The 14,840-nt window shown below is 42.9% G+C and overlaps 8 non-coding genes across 8 annotated transcripts; all 8 read right to left on the reverse strand.

Moving 5' to 3' along the window:
* Positions 1–2,209: 2,209 nt before the first annotated feature.
* On the reverse strand, positions 2,210–2,283 carry trnat-ugu (transfer RNA threonine (anticodon UGU)). Its single transcript has one exon. It is a non-coding gene; the product is annotated as a tRNA-Thr (tRNA).
* A 453-nt stretch (positions 2,284–2,736) lies between these two features.
* trnak-uuu (transfer RNA lysine (anticodon UUU)) lies at positions 2,737–2,809 on the reverse strand. The gene has a single exon. It is a non-coding gene; the product is annotated as a tRNA-Lys (tRNA).
* A 1,051-nt stretch (positions 2,810–3,860) lies between these two features.
* trnat-ugu (transfer RNA threonine (anticodon UGU)) lies at positions 3,861–3,934 on the reverse strand. Its single transcript has one exon. It is a non-coding gene; the product is annotated as a tRNA-Thr (tRNA).
* A 1,588-nt stretch (positions 3,935–5,522) lies between these two features.
* trnat-ugu (transfer RNA threonine (anticodon UGU)) lies at positions 5,523–5,596 on the reverse strand. Its single transcript has one exon. It is a non-coding gene; the product is annotated as a tRNA-Thr (tRNA).
* Positions 5,597–6,049: 453 nt separating this feature from the next.
* trnak-uuu (transfer RNA lysine (anticodon UUU)) lies at positions 6,050–6,122 on the reverse strand. Its single transcript has one exon. It is a non-coding gene; the product is annotated as a tRNA-Lys (tRNA).
* Positions 6,123–7,173: 1,051 nt separating this feature from the next.
* On the reverse strand, positions 7,174–7,247 carry trnat-ugu (transfer RNA threonine (anticodon UGU)). Its single transcript has one exon. It is a non-coding gene; the product is annotated as a tRNA-Thr (tRNA).
* A 1,599-nt stretch (positions 7,248–8,846) lies between these two features.
* Positions 8,847–8,920, reverse strand: trnat-ugu (transfer RNA threonine (anticodon UGU)). Its single transcript has one exon. It is a non-coding gene; the product is annotated as a tRNA-Thr (tRNA).
* A 2,128-nt stretch (positions 8,921–11,048) lies between these two features.
* trnak-uuu (transfer RNA lysine (anticodon UUU)) lies at positions 11,049–11,121 on the reverse strand. The gene has a single exon. It is a non-coding gene; the product is annotated as a tRNA-Lys (tRNA).
* Positions 11,122–14,840: the final 3,719 nt, after the last annotated feature.

Raw genomic sequence — 14,840 nt, forward strand, 5'->3', positions numbered from 1 at the left:
GAAGGTGCCCTCCCTACTCTTAGACTAGGGAAAGAGTAGGACCAGTCAAGGACAGGGATGGGAAGTTGTGTGTGGAGTCTGAAGAGATAGGTGAGATACTAAATGAATATTTTTCGTCAGTATTCACTCAGGAAAAAGATAATGTTGTGGAGGAGAATGCTGAGACCCAGGCTAATAGAATAGATGGCATTGAGGTACGTAGGGAAGAGGTGTTGGCAATTCTGGACAGGCTGAAAATAGATAAGTCCCCGGGTCCGGATGGGATTTATCCTAGGATTCTCTGGGAGGCCAGGGAAGAGATTGCTGGACCTTTGGCTTTGATTTTTATGTCATCATTGGCTACAGGAATAGTGCCAGAGGACTGGAGGATAGCAAATGTGGTCCCTTTGTTCAAAAAGGGGAGCAGAGACAACCCCGGCAACTATAGACCAGTGAGCCTCACGTCTGTAGTGGGTAAAGTCTTGGAGGGGATTATAAGAGACAAGATTTATAATCATCTAGATAGGAATAATATGATCAGGGATAGTCAGCATGGCTTTGTGAAGGGTAGGTCATGCCTCACAAACCTTATCGAGTTCTTTGAGAAGGTGACTGAACAGGTAGACGAGGGTAGAGCAGTTGATGTGGTGTATATGGATTTCAGCAAAGCGTTTGATAATGTTCCCCACGGTAGGCTATTGCAGAAAATACAGAGGCTGGGATTGAGGGTGATTTAGAGATGTGGATCAGAAATTGGCTAGCTGAAAGAAGACAGAGGGTGGTGGATGATGGGAAATGTTCAGAATGGAGTTCAGTTACAAGTGGAGTACCACAAGGATCTGTTCTGGGGCCGTTGCTGTTTGTCATTTTTATCAATGACCAAGAGGAAGGCGCAGAAGGGTGGGTGAGTAAATTTGCAGACAATACTAAAGTTGGTGGTGTTGTCGATAGTGTGGAAGGATGTAGCAGGTTACAGAGGGATTTAAATAAGCTGCAGAGCTGGGCTGAGAGGTGGCAAATGGAGTTTAATGTAGAGAAGTATGAGGTGATTCACTTTGGAAGGAATAACAGGAATGCGGAATATTTGGCTAATGGTAAAGTTCTTGGAAGTGTGGATGAGCAGAGGGATCTAGGTGTCCATGTACATAGATCCCTGAAAGTTGCCACCCAGGTTGATAGGGTTGTGAAGAATGCCTATGGAGTGTTGGCCTTTATTGGTAGAGGGATTGAGTTCCGGAGTCAGGAGGTCATGTTGCAGCTGTACAGGACTCTGATACGGCCGCATTTGGAGTATTGCGTACAGTTCTGGTCACCGCATTATAGGAAGGACGTGGAGGCTTTGGAGCGGGTGCAGAGGAGATTTACCAGGATGTTGCCTGGTATGGAGGGAAAATATTATGAGGAAAGGCTGATGGACTTGAGGATGTTTTCGTTGGAGAGAAGAAGGTTAAGAGGAGACTTAATAGAGGCATACAAAATGATCAGGGGGTTAGATAGGGTGGACAGTGAGAGCCTTCTCCCGCGGATGGAAATGGCTGGCACGAGGGGACATAGCTTTACACTGAGGGGTAATAGATATAGGACAGAGGTCAGGGGTAGGTTCTTTATGCAAAGAGTAGTGAGGCCGTGGAATGCCCTACCTGCTACAGTAGTGAACTCGCCAATATTGAGGGCATTTAAAAGTTTATTGGATAAACATATGGATGATAATGGCATAGTGTAGGTTAGATGGCTTTTGTTTAGGCGCAACATCGTGGGCCGAAGGGCCTGTACTGCGCTGTATCGTTCTATGTTCTATGTTCGATGTAATCATTCAATCTTTGCTCACAGACATCGCTGACAAACATTCAAAATGTTCCTACTGGATTTCCTGAGGTCAAACCTGTCGTGCATTCAAAGGAAAATACTGCACATGTTGTGAATCTGCATGAGAAACTAAAAATGATTGGATTAAAGCTCATAAAATTTGAGGATGTCTGCGGAGCCAGACACAAAGATAATGTTTCAAATCCATGTGATCCTTATTCCGAGCTGAAGCGAGGTTACATGCAATGGAGTAGATGAGGAAAATGGAAGTTGCGTGAAAAATGGGAGATATGGAAGTTTGACATAAAACAGGGGAAAGCAATCTTGAAGGTCAGTACCACAGAAATGTTGTCAACATTTTCTGTGTTTACCATTGAATGAGGAGGATTCTTCACAGGCTACATGCTTTGACCTGAATGTATAAAGGTACTGCTGAGATTTGAATTCAGGATCTCCTGTTTACAAGACAGGCACTTTAACCATCTAAGCCACAGCACCAATCTGCAAGACAGGCTTGCAAGTGTGGAACAGATTTCAATTGCTTCGATTAAACATCAGTATTGTTGATTTCTCCTGCTGACTTTGAGAGTGCAAATTAAAATATTCATCGGCACTGGGCTTTTGAAACTGTAAAAATTGCAGTTATTCTGAAAGTTATTAATTTAAAAGCAGTTCTGCAAGAAAGAAGTATACAAACAGGAAATATTTTGCGAATTGGTAAGTGATTAAACATGGCCAGAAAACTATAGTGATATCATGCAGGACAAGTCCAGGAGAGAGTTTAAACATCAACTGAAAATCTAGCAAAAATTCTTGAAAATTCTGGACGGCTGTTGCAATTTGGCAAACACGACGTTGTCACGGTTCTTCCACTTTCCATCAAGCATCCTGCATTCTTTATTTTTATTTCCGACCGTTCATTGGGAAGCAAACGCCTTGAGCCAAAATCGAAGCCCTGACAGGGACTTGAACACTGGACCCTCAGATTAAAAGTCTGATGCTCTACCGACTGAGCTACCAGGGCCCATTCTGAAAACGTTCTCATAGCTCACTTCAAAGTCTCATATTGTATCTTTTGAATTTCCTTCACTGGTCATTCAGCCTCTCCAGCTCATTTCCCTCGCAAGCAGACCGGCAGCCTCCCTTCGGCTTTCTTTCTCAAATTCTTCAACTTGGACTCGCATGTTACAAGTGACTTGTGATGTGACAACTGTTGTTACCCAGGGACATGCACTGGGACTTCAAGACATTGAAGATTATGTTTAGTTCGCTGAGATGTGAGTGGGAAGCTGCAGAGATACAGGTTGTATTTTGAGAGAGGTAATAAAGCGTGTCATCTGTTGTTTGTTGTGGCAGAGTGTGAACGCAAGTAAGCTCATCTAGTAAAGTAGCAAATTATGCAAATCGCAAATTTTCAGGGTGTAAATAGATCTGCAAATGCCACATCTTCATGGAAAACGCCCCATCCTTTATCCCGCCCAAATCGTTCTTGCTGACATGCAGCAACATATATCGTCCAATAAAAAGGCAAATTACTGCAGATGTGAAATCTGAAAAATTAAACAGGAAATGATGGAAAATCTCAGTGGGTCTGGCAGCATCTGTGAAGAGAGAACCGAGCGAACGTTTCGAGGCTGCGTCACTCTTCATCAGAGTAAATCATTTAACCATTCAATCTTTGCTGACAGACATTCAACATGTTCCTACTGGATTTCCTGAGGTCAATCCTGTCGTGCATTCAAAGGAAAATACTGCACATGTTGTGAATGTGCATGAGAAACTAAAAATGATTGGATTAAAGCACATAACATTTGAGGATGTCTGTGGAGCCAAACACAAAGTTAATGTTTCAAATCTGTGTGATCCTTATTCAGAGCTGAAGCGAGGTTACATGCAATGGAGTAGATGAGGATAATGGAAGTTGCGTGAAAAATGGGAGATATGGAAATTTGACGTAAAACAGGGGAAAGCAACCTTGAAGGTCAGTACCACAGAAATGTTGTCAACATTTTCTGTGTTCACCATTAAATGAGAAGCATTCTTCACAGGTTACATGCTTTGACCTGTATGTACAAAAGTACTGCTGAGATTTGAACTCAAGATCTCCTGTTTACAAGACAGGCACTTTAACCATCTAAGCCACAGCACCAATCTGCCAGACAGTTTTGCAAGTGTAGAACAGATTTCAATTGTTTTGATTAAACATCAGTATTGTTGATTTCTCCTGCTGACTTTGAGAGTGCAAATTAAAATATTCATCGTCACTGGGCTTTTGAAACTGTAAAGATTGCAGTTATTTCTGAAAGTTATTAATTTAAAAGCAGTTCTGCAGGAAAGGAGCATACAAACAGGAAATATTTTGCGAATTGGTAAGTGATTAAACATGGCCAGAAAACGATAGTGGTAAAATGCAGGACAAGACCAGGAGAGAGTTTAAACATCAACTGAAAATCTAGCAAAAATTCTTGAAAATTCTGGACGGCTGTTGCAATTTGGCAAACACGACGTTGTCACGGTTCTTCCACTTTCCATAAAGCATCCTGCATTCTTTATTTTTATTTCCGACCGATCATTGGGAAGCAAACGCCTTGAGCCAAAATCAAAACCCTGACAGGGACCTGAACCCTGGACCATCAAATTAAAAGCCTGATGCTCTATCAACTGAGCTACCAGGGCCCAATGTACAAATGTGCTCATAGCTCACTTCAAAGTCTCATATTGTATCTTTTGAATTTCCTTCACTGGTCATTCAGCCTCTCCAGCTCATTTCCCTCGCAAGCAGACTGGCAGCCTCCCTTTGGTTTCCTTTCTCAAATTCTTCAACTTGGACTCGCATTTTACCAATGACTTGAGATGTGGCAACTGTTGATGCCCACGGACATGCACTGGGACTTCAAGACATTGAAGATTACGGTTAGTTCGCTGAGATATGAGTGGGAAGCGACAGAGCTACAGATTGTATTTTAAGAGGGGGAATAAAGGGTGTCATCTGTTGTTTGTTGTGGCAGAGTGTGAACGCAAGTAAGCTCATCTAGAAAACTAACAAATTATGCAAATCGCAAATTTCAGGGTGTCAATAGATCTGTCAACACCACATCTTCATGGAAAATGCCCAACAATTTATCCCGCCCGAATCATTCTTGCTAACATGCAGCAACATATATCGTCCAATAAAAAAGCAAATTACGGCGGATGTGAAATCTGAATTAAAACAGGAAATGATGGAAATTCTCAGTGGGTCTGGCAGCATCTGTGAAGAGAGAACCGAGCTAATGTTTCGAAGTTGGGTCACTCTTCATCAGAGTAAATCATTTAATCATTCAATCTTTGCTCACAGACATCGCTGACAAACATTCAAAATGTTCCTACTGGATTTCCTGAGGTCAATCCTGTCGTGCATTCAAAGGAAAATACTGCACATATTGTGAATCTGCATGAGAAACTAAAAATGCTTGGGTGAAAGCTCATAAAATTTGAGGATGTCTGTGGAGCCAAACACAAAGTTAATGTTTCAAATCCGTGTGATCCTTATTCAGAGCTGAAGCGAGGTTACATGCAATGGAGTAGATGAGGAAAATGGAAGTTGCGTGAAAAATGGGAGATATGGAAGTTTGACATAAAACAGGGGAAAGCAATCTTGAAGGTCAGTACCACAGAAATGTTGTCAACATTTTTTGTGTTTACCATTGAATGAGGAGGATTCTTCACAGGCTACATGCTTTGACCTGAATGTATAAAGGTACTGCTGAGATTTGAATTCAGGATCTCCTGTTTACAAGACAGGCACTTTAACCATCTAAGCCACAGCACCAATCTGCAAGACAGGCTTGCAAGTGTGGAACAGATTTCAATTGCTTCGATTAAACATCAGTATTGTTGATTTCTCCTGCTGACTTTGAGAGTGCAAATTAAAATATTCATCGGCACTGGGCTTTTGAAACTGTAAAAATTGCAGTTATTCTGAAAGTTATTAATTTAAAAGCAGTTCTGCAAGAAAGAAGTATACAAACAGGAAATATTTTGCGAATTGGTAAGTGATTAAACATGGCCAGAAAACTATAGTGATATCATGCAGGACAAGTCCAGGAGAGAGTTTAAACATCAACTGAAAATCTAGCAAAAATTCTTGAAAATTCTGGACGGCTGTTGCAATTTGGCAAACACGACGTTGTCACGGTTCTTCCACTTTCCATCAAGCATCCTGCATTCTTTATTTTTATTTCCGACCGTTCATTGGGAAGCAAACGCCTTGAGCCAAAATCGAAGCCCTGACAGGGACTTGAACCCTGGACCCTCAGATTAAAAGTCTGATGCTCTACCGACTGAGCTACCAGGGCCCATTCTGAAAATGTTCTCATAGCTCACTTCAAAGTCTCATATTGTATCTTTTGAATTTCCTTCACTGGTCATTCAGCCTCTCCAGCTCATTTCCCTCGCAAGCAGACCGGCAGCCTCCCTTCGGCTTTCTTTCTCAAATTCTTCAACTTGGACTCGCATGTTACAAGTGACTTGTGATGTGACAACTGTTGTTACCCAGGGACATGCACTGGGACTTCAAGACATTGAAGATTATGTTTAGTTCGCTGAGATGTGAGTGGGAAGCTGCAGAGATACAGGTTGTATTTTGAGAGAGGTAATAAAGCGTGTCATCTGTTGTTTGTTGTGGCAGAGTGTGAACGCAAGTAAGCTCATCTAGTAAAGTAGCAAATTATGCAAATCGCAAATTTTCAGGGTGTAAATAGATCTGCAAATGCCACATCTTCATGGAAAACGCCCCATCCTTTATCCCGCCCAAATCGTTCTTGCTGACATGCAGCAACATATATCGTCCAATAAAAAGGCAAATTACTGCAGATGTGAAATCTGAAAAATTAAACAGGAAATGATGGAAAATCTCAGTGGGTCTGGCAGCATCTGTGAAGAGAGAACCGAGCGAACGTTTCGAGGCTGCGTCACTCTTCATCAGAGTAAATCATTTAACCATTCAATCTTTGCTGACAGACATTCAACATGTTCCTACTGGATTTCCTGAGGTCAATCCTGTCGTGCATTCAAAGGAAAATACTGCACATGTTGTGAATGTGCATGAGAAACTAAAAATGATTGGATTAAAGCACATAACATTTGAGGATGTCTGTGGAGCCAAACACAAAGTTAATGTTTCAAATCCGTGTGATCCTTATTCAGAGCTGAAGCGAGGTTACATGCAATGGAGTAGATGAGGATAATGGAAGTTGCGTGAAAAATGGGAGATATGGAAATTTGACGTAAAACAGGGGAAAGCAACCTTGAAGGTCAGTACCACAGAAATGTTGTCAACATTTTCTGTGTTCACCATTAAATGAGAAACATTCTTCACAGGTTACATGCTTTGACCTGTATGTACAAAGGTACTGCTGAGATTTGAACTCAGGATCTCCTGTTTACAAGACAGGCGCTTTAACCATCTAAGCCACAGCACCAATCTGCCAGACAGTTTTGCAAGTGTAGAACAGATTTCAATTGTTTTGATTAAACATCAGTATTGTTGATTTCTCCTGCTGACTTTGAGAGTGCAAATTAAAATATTCATCGTCACTGGGCTTTTGCAACTGTAAAGATTGCAGTTATTTCTGAAAGTTATTAATTTAAAAGCAGTTCTGCAGGAAAGGAGCATACAAACAGGAAATATTTTGCGAATTGGTAAGTGATTAAACATGGCCAGAAAACGATAGTGGTAAAATGCAGGACAAGACCAGGAGAGAGTTTAAACATCAACTGAAAATCTAGCAAAAATTCTTGAAAATTCTGGACGGCTGTTGCAATTTGGCAAACACGACGTTGTCACGGTTCTTCCACTTTCCATAAAGCATCCTGCATTCTTTATTTTTATTTCCGACCGTTCATTGGGAAGCAAACGCCTTGAGCCAAAATCAAAACCCTGACAGGGACCTGAACCCTGGACCATCAAATTAAAAGCCTGATGCTCTATCAACTGAGCTACCAGGGCCCAATGTGCAAATGTGCTCATAGCTCACTTCAAAGTCTCATATTGTATCTTTTGAATTTCCTTCACTGGTCATTCAGCCTCTCCAGCTCATTTCCCTCGCAAGCAGACTGGCAGCATCCCTTTGGTTTCCTTTCTCAAATTCTTCAACTTGGACTCGCATTTTACCAATGACTTGAGATGTGGCAACTGTTGATGCCCACGGACATGCACTGGGACTTCAAGACATTGAAGATTACGGTTAGTTCGCTGAGATATGAGTGGGAAGCGACAGAGCTACAGATTGTATTTTAAGAGGGGGAATAAAGGGTGTCATCTGTTGTTTGTTGTGGCAGAGTGTGAACGCAAGTAAGCTCATCTAGAAAACTAACAAATTATGCAAATCGCAAATTTCAGGGTGCCAATAGATCTGTAAACACCACATCTTCATGGAAAATGCCCAACAATTTATCCCGCCCGAATCGTTCTTGCTAACATGCAGCAACATATATCGTCCAATAAAAAAGCAAATTACTGCTGATGTGAAATCTGAATTAAAACAGGAAATGATGGAAAATCTCAGTGGGTCTGGCAGCATCTGTGAAGAGAGAACCGAGCTAACGTTTCGAAGTTGGGTCACTCTTCATCAGAGTAAATCATTTAATCATTCAATCTTTGCTCACAGACATCGCTGACAAACATTCAAAATGTTCCTACTGGATTTCCTGAGGTCAATCCTGTTGTGCATTCAAAGGAAAATACTGCACATATTGTGAATGTGCATGAGAAACTAAAAATGATTGGATTAAAGCTCATAAAATTTGAGGATGTCTGTGGAGCCAAACACAAAGTTAATGTTTCAAATCCGTGTGATCCTTATTCAGAGCTGAAGCGAGGTTACATGCAATGGAGTAGATGAGGAAAATGGAAGTTGCGTGAAAAATGGGCGATAGGGAAGTTTGAATCAAGTGTGACATAAAACAAGGGAAAGCAACCTTGAAGGTCAGTACCACAGAAATGTTGTCAACATTTTCTGTGTTCACCATTAAATGAGGAGAATTCTTCACAGGCTAAATGCTTTGACCTGAATGTATGAAGGTACTCTTGAGATTCGAACTCAGGATCTCCTGTTTACAAGACAGGCACTTTAACCATCTAAGCCACAGCACCAATCTGCAAGACAGCTTTGAAAGTGTAGAACAGATTTCAATTGTTTTGATTAAACATCAGTATTGTTGATTTCTCCTGCTGATTTTGAGATTGCAAATTAACATATTCATCGGCACTGGGCTTTGGAAACTGTAAAGATTGCAGTTATTTCTGAAAGTTATTAATTTAAAAGCAGTTCTGCAGGAAAGAAGTATACAAACAGGAAATATTTTGCGAATTGGGAAGTGATTAAACATGGCCAGAAAACTACAGTGGTATAATGCTGGATAAGACCAGGAGAGAGTTTTTACATTCACTGAAAATCTAGCAAAAATTCTTCAAAATTCTGGATGGCTGTTGCAATTTGGCCAACACGACGTTGTCACGGTTCTTCCACTTTCCATCAAACATCCTGCATTCTTTATTTTTATTTCCAACCGTTCATTGGGAAGCAAACGCCTTAAACCAAAATCAATGCCCTGCCAGGGACTTGAACCCTGAAGCTTCAGATTAAAAGCCTGATGCTCAACCGTCTGGGCTATCAGGGCCCATTTCAACAGTTCTCTCATAGCTCACGTCAAAGTCTCATATTGTATCTTTTGAATTTCCTTCACTGGCAATTCAGCCTCTCCAGCTCATTTCACTCGCAAGCAGACCGGCAGCCTCCCTTCGGCTTTCTTTCTCAAATTCTTCAACTTGGACTCGCATTTTACCAATGACCTGTGATGTGACAACTGTTGTTACCCAGGGACATGCACTGGGACTTTAAGACATTGAAGATTATGTTTAGTTCGCTGAGATATCAGTGGGAAGCTGCAGAGATACAGATTGTATTATGAGAGAGGGAATAAAGCATGTCATCTGTTGTTTGTTGTGGCAGAGTGTGAACGCAAGTAAGCTCATCTCGTAAAGTAGCAAATTCTGCAAATCGCTAAGTTTCAGGGTGCAAATAGATCTGTCAACGCCACATCTTCAGAGAAAACAACCCATCCTTTATGCCGCCCAAATCGTTCTTGCTGACATGCAGCAACATATATCGTCCAATAAAAAGGCAAATTACTGCAGTTATGAAATTTGAAAAAAAACAGGAAATTATGGAAAATCTCAGGGGGTCTGGCAGCATCTGTGAAGAGAGAACCGAGCTAACGTTTCGAGGCTGCGTCACTCTTCATCAGAGTAAATCATTTAATCATTCAATCTTTGCTCACAGACATCGCTGACAGACATTCAAAATGTTCCTTCTGGATTTCCTGAGGTCAATCCTGTCGTGCATTCAAAGGAAAATACTGCACCTGTTGTGAATGTGCATGAGAAACTAAAAATGATTAGATTAAAGCTCATAAAATTTGAGGATGTCTGTGGAGCCAGACACAAAGTTAATGTTTCAAATCCGTGTGATCCTTATTCAGAGCTGAAGCGAGGTTACATGCAATGGAGTAGATGAGGAAAATGGAAGTTGCGTGAAAAGTGGGAGATATGGGAGTTTGAATCAAGTTTGACATAAATCAAGGAAAAGCAATCTTGAAGGTCAGCACCACAGAAATGTTGTCAACATTTTCTGTGTTCACCATTAAATGACAAGCCTTTTTCACAGGCTACACACTTTGACCTGAAAGTGTAAATGTATTGTTGAGATTTGATCTCAGGATCACCTGTTTACAAGACAGGCGCTTTAACCATCTAAACCACAGCACCAACCTGCATTGCATGTTTGCAAGTGTAGAACAGATTTCAATTGTTTTGATTAAACATCAGTATTGTTGATTTCTCCTGCTGATTTTGAGAGTGCAAACTAAAATATTCATCGGCACTGGGCTTTTGAAACTGTAAAAATTGCAGTTATTTCTGAAAGTTATTAATTTAAAAGCAGTTCTGCAGGAAAGAAGTATACAAACAGGAAATATTTTGTGAATTGGGAAGTGATTAAACATGGCCAGAAAACTACAGTGGTATAATGCTGGATAAGACCAGGAGAGAGTTTTTACATTCACTGAAAATCTAGCAAAAATTCTTCAAAATTCTGGACGGCTGTTGCAATTTGGCCAACACGACGTTGTCACGGTTCTTCCACTTTCCATAAAACATCCTGCATTCTATATTTTTATTTCCAACCGTTCATTGGGAAGCAAACGCCTTGAACCAAAATCAATACCCTGACAGGGACTTGAATCCAGAACCCTCAGATTAAAAGTCTGATGCTCTACCGACTGAGCTATCAGGGCCCATTTCAACAGTTCTCTCATAGCTCACGTCAAAGTCTCATATTGTATCTTTTGAATTTCCTTCACTGGCAATTCAGCCTCTCCAGCTCATTTCCCTCGCAAATGTTGAATCCCAAATTTCTTTATCCGTCAGTCTGGCCTCAATAAAAGTCGAGATGGATTTGCAGGTATAACATTAGTTATTTTATTCCGCTTGCAAGCTACCTAGTCCACAGTGATACAGATAACATGTTGCTCTCTGCAGCCCCGGGAACTAAGTGAATGTCCCAGACAAAGAGATCAGTACTGATACATTCAAATGGCATCAAGTTTCACATACTCGACACCCATAGGTCATCCTATGTCCCTCCTGACTTGTTTGATCTATTCTGATTGGCTCACTTCCAATCCCTTTCTCCGGCCCCTATCAATTCAACATCACTCTCATAGACACACCTCTTCCTGCTTTTTTCCATGCGGTCTAAAATCCTTTGTCTCTACTTGCCAGAATCAAAGTGGCTTATTTCTACATTACATTAGCTAATATCTCTAAAGTAACTATTTTATATCACATTCGTCATTCCCTCCTTTTATCATTCCATGATAACCGAACTATCCAATCCATAGCTACGGTTCCTCATCTAAAAAGACCTGTCGCTGCATTTCCAATTCCTGTCTTAGCCCCCCTTCATCTGCTTCACCCTCATGGATTTTAACAGTTAAATTTTTTGGGGCGGTGATCTGATCCAGTGCACCCCGCATTCTACCCATCACACATTTAAGGATGGCCAGGCCCACAAAGATGCAGCCGATAGCTACCACTCGATACATGGCCATATTTATCAACCAGTCCTTCCAACCTCCAAATCCCCAGTTACCCCAAGAGCCAGGATCCTGCATCCCGTCCAAGTGATCCCGTATGCGATCCATAAATTTAGTGATGTTAGCGGTCAAGTCTTGAACTCCCACGATACACTTGCCCTGCACTATGGCGCATACCCCACCCTCACGGGCCAGAAGATAGTCAAGAGCATACCGGTTCTGCATTGCAAACAACCGTAGCTGAGACAACTCCTTGGTTATTGCCCCGAGGGCTCCCAAGGTTTCATTTCCCAAGATGGTAAGGCCGCAAATAAAATAATTCCGATCACTGACAGCCAAGGAACCCCCCACACCTCCCAGTGTCAATACGCCCAGAATGCCCCACCCGGCTGAGTGGCCCCGGTTGGGTGCAAGATCCTGAGGTTTTTTCCAGTTCTCGCAAAATTCAGCAGAGACTGCCCGGCGTGCTAACTGATTATGCAGGTTCCACGCCGAAGGGCAGGGGACTGTGGTAGGGACTAGAGTCCCTATAGCAATTCGGCGGGGAAATGGAGGTGACAAAACATTGGTCGCTGTACCATTAAATAAAAAGTAGTATCCTTGCTCCGTGTGCAGGCTAGCATCACAATCAGCATATCGGTTGCGTAAGGACCCTCCAGTAGCCCAGTTTATCCAACTTTGAAACGCCCATTCGGGCCGCCTAGCAATGCGGAAAGCCCTAGTCCCAACAGTGATATGAGAGACATTCGCCCAGCCACAAAGGAGCTGGAGGCCGGCGTTCAATGGAACGCAAGTGGTGTTGTAACAAACGCATTGGCCAGACGCCTGGGTGATATGGCACCTCCTGTCCGTACAGGTGGGAAACAGACATGTTATATTTGTGTCCACCTCTACCAGCAAACAGCCGTATCCTTCACTGCTGAAGCAATTCTCGTACGACCGGGAATCCCTATTGGGAGTGAAGTGGCTAGGTATGTACGCCCTCCACCGTCGCAGCCTATCGTACTGTGAATGGGAATTATCCCGAGGAAGGGGAAGGCAAATAGCCGGTGGTGCTGAATCCGGATCGTAAGGAAGAGTGACTTGCTCGGGCAGTGGTTTGGAATGCTGACAATGGACCACCGTTTGGGTAGTGCCCCAAAGCGGTGAAACAGAAAATAACCTAGACACCGCTGCGGGGTTTGGGTAGCAGACAACCCGTCCCTGGCCATACAAGTGGTGGTAAATCTGGTAGAAGAGATTCATACTACCCGGGTTTTCCTCAGTTTGGCCTTTAATTAACTTAAGTGTATCTCCCGGTAACCTACGTTCTAGCTGTACTTCCCTTCTCATACGCCCCATCCTCTCTCTAGTCCCTTTCACTTTCTCATAGCCTCTTCCTACGCTCTCCTGACGGCCTGATTTTACCTTTATTGCACCACTCTTAACACATCCAAAATCGAATTTACATGTATTCCAAAAACAAGGCAATGTCCACATAATGTTCCCTTCTCATCGCCGGGACCGGTGCAACTGCTTCATGACTCCTGCATTCTCCTTAACTTTGATGACCTTCCATGAGTCGATACCATGTCCTCGTATATGGGGGCAGCGAAGAACATCACCTTTGCAGAGGTGATGTAACCTTGTAGATTGGTTGGGGCTACACAGATACATAATATTCCCCTTTTCCATGTCCATCGCCAATAACACGCCAAGCGAAGTGAGGCCAAATATCAGACAGACGATGCGTAGCCACTCCATCATGCTCCACACCTGTAAAATAGCACTGGAGAAGGGAGGCAGTTTAGTATCTGACCTTTTACAGTAGTGGAGATGGACTCAATTTACAGTGAATTAGGTGGACCCAAGCACTTCGCCCCTCCACTTTAACTGCTGTGGGGGTGGTAAGGAGAACTTGGAAGGGCCTGTCCCATCGCGGCTCCGACCCCTTCCTAGTCCAATTTTTGACCATGACATAACTACCGGGCTGGACTGAAAGTGAGCTAGGTACTGGGGGCGATGGCTGGTGAGCCGCGCGGACCTGGCCATGGAGTTCCTTGAGCACTTGCGTGAGGGCTAGAACATAGGTGGTCATCTCTTCAGTCATCTGATGAAACTGAACCAGTCTGGGAACCTGCAGGCTCCAGGGAGTTCTAAGAGGCCTGCCATAAAGAATCTCGGCGGGAGAGAGCCGGGCCGGTCCCGCAGGTGTAACCCGCAGCTGGAAGAGGGCAACAGGGAGCAACTTAAGCCATGTCAGTCCCGTGTCTGCTCTTAATTTAGCCAATTTAGTTTTGAGGCTCTGATTGTGTCTCTCAACCAACCCGGCCGCCTGCGGTCTATAAGCACAGTGTAACTGCTGGCGTATGCCCAACTGTGAGCAAAACTCCTTGTTAATTTGTCCAATAAAATGAGGCCCATTATCAGAACTTAACTGAGCTGGTATACCGTACCGGGGAATGATTTCCCTCATCAAGACTTTAACCACAGTAGCAGCTTTATTATCGATAGTCGGATACGCCTCGACCCATCTGCTGAACACATCCACAATGACCAAAACATATTTATGACATTGACACCTTTCCAACTCAATGTAATCCATTTGGAGCGTCTCAAAGGGACCACTGGGCAACAGGGTTTGCCCCTTCCCACAAGAGATACCTTTTCCGGTGTTATATTGCTGACAAATCAAACACCTATTACTGATACTTTGGGCCAACCCCTGCATTTTAGGGTGCCACCAAGTGTCCAGCAACAAATCACTAGTCCCTCGAGCCCCACAATGAGTTGCAAAGTGTACACATTCAATGACCCATAAAGCCAGCACATCAGACATACAAGTCTGATGTGCAGGCGTGGTCCATAAAGAGGAAACAGAATCATATGTACAACCTAACCGTTTCCACATTTGTTTATCACTCTCAGGAGCGTCCTCC

This window comes from Scyliorhinus torazame, chromosome 4 (assembly GCF_047496885.1).
Source record: "Scyliorhinus torazame isolate Kashiwa2021f chromosome 4, sScyTor2.1, whole genome shotgun sequence".
Classification (NCBI taxonomy): Eukaryota; Metazoa; Chordata; class Chondrichthyes; order Carcharhiniformes; family Scyliorhinidae; genus Scyliorhinus; species Scyliorhinus torazame.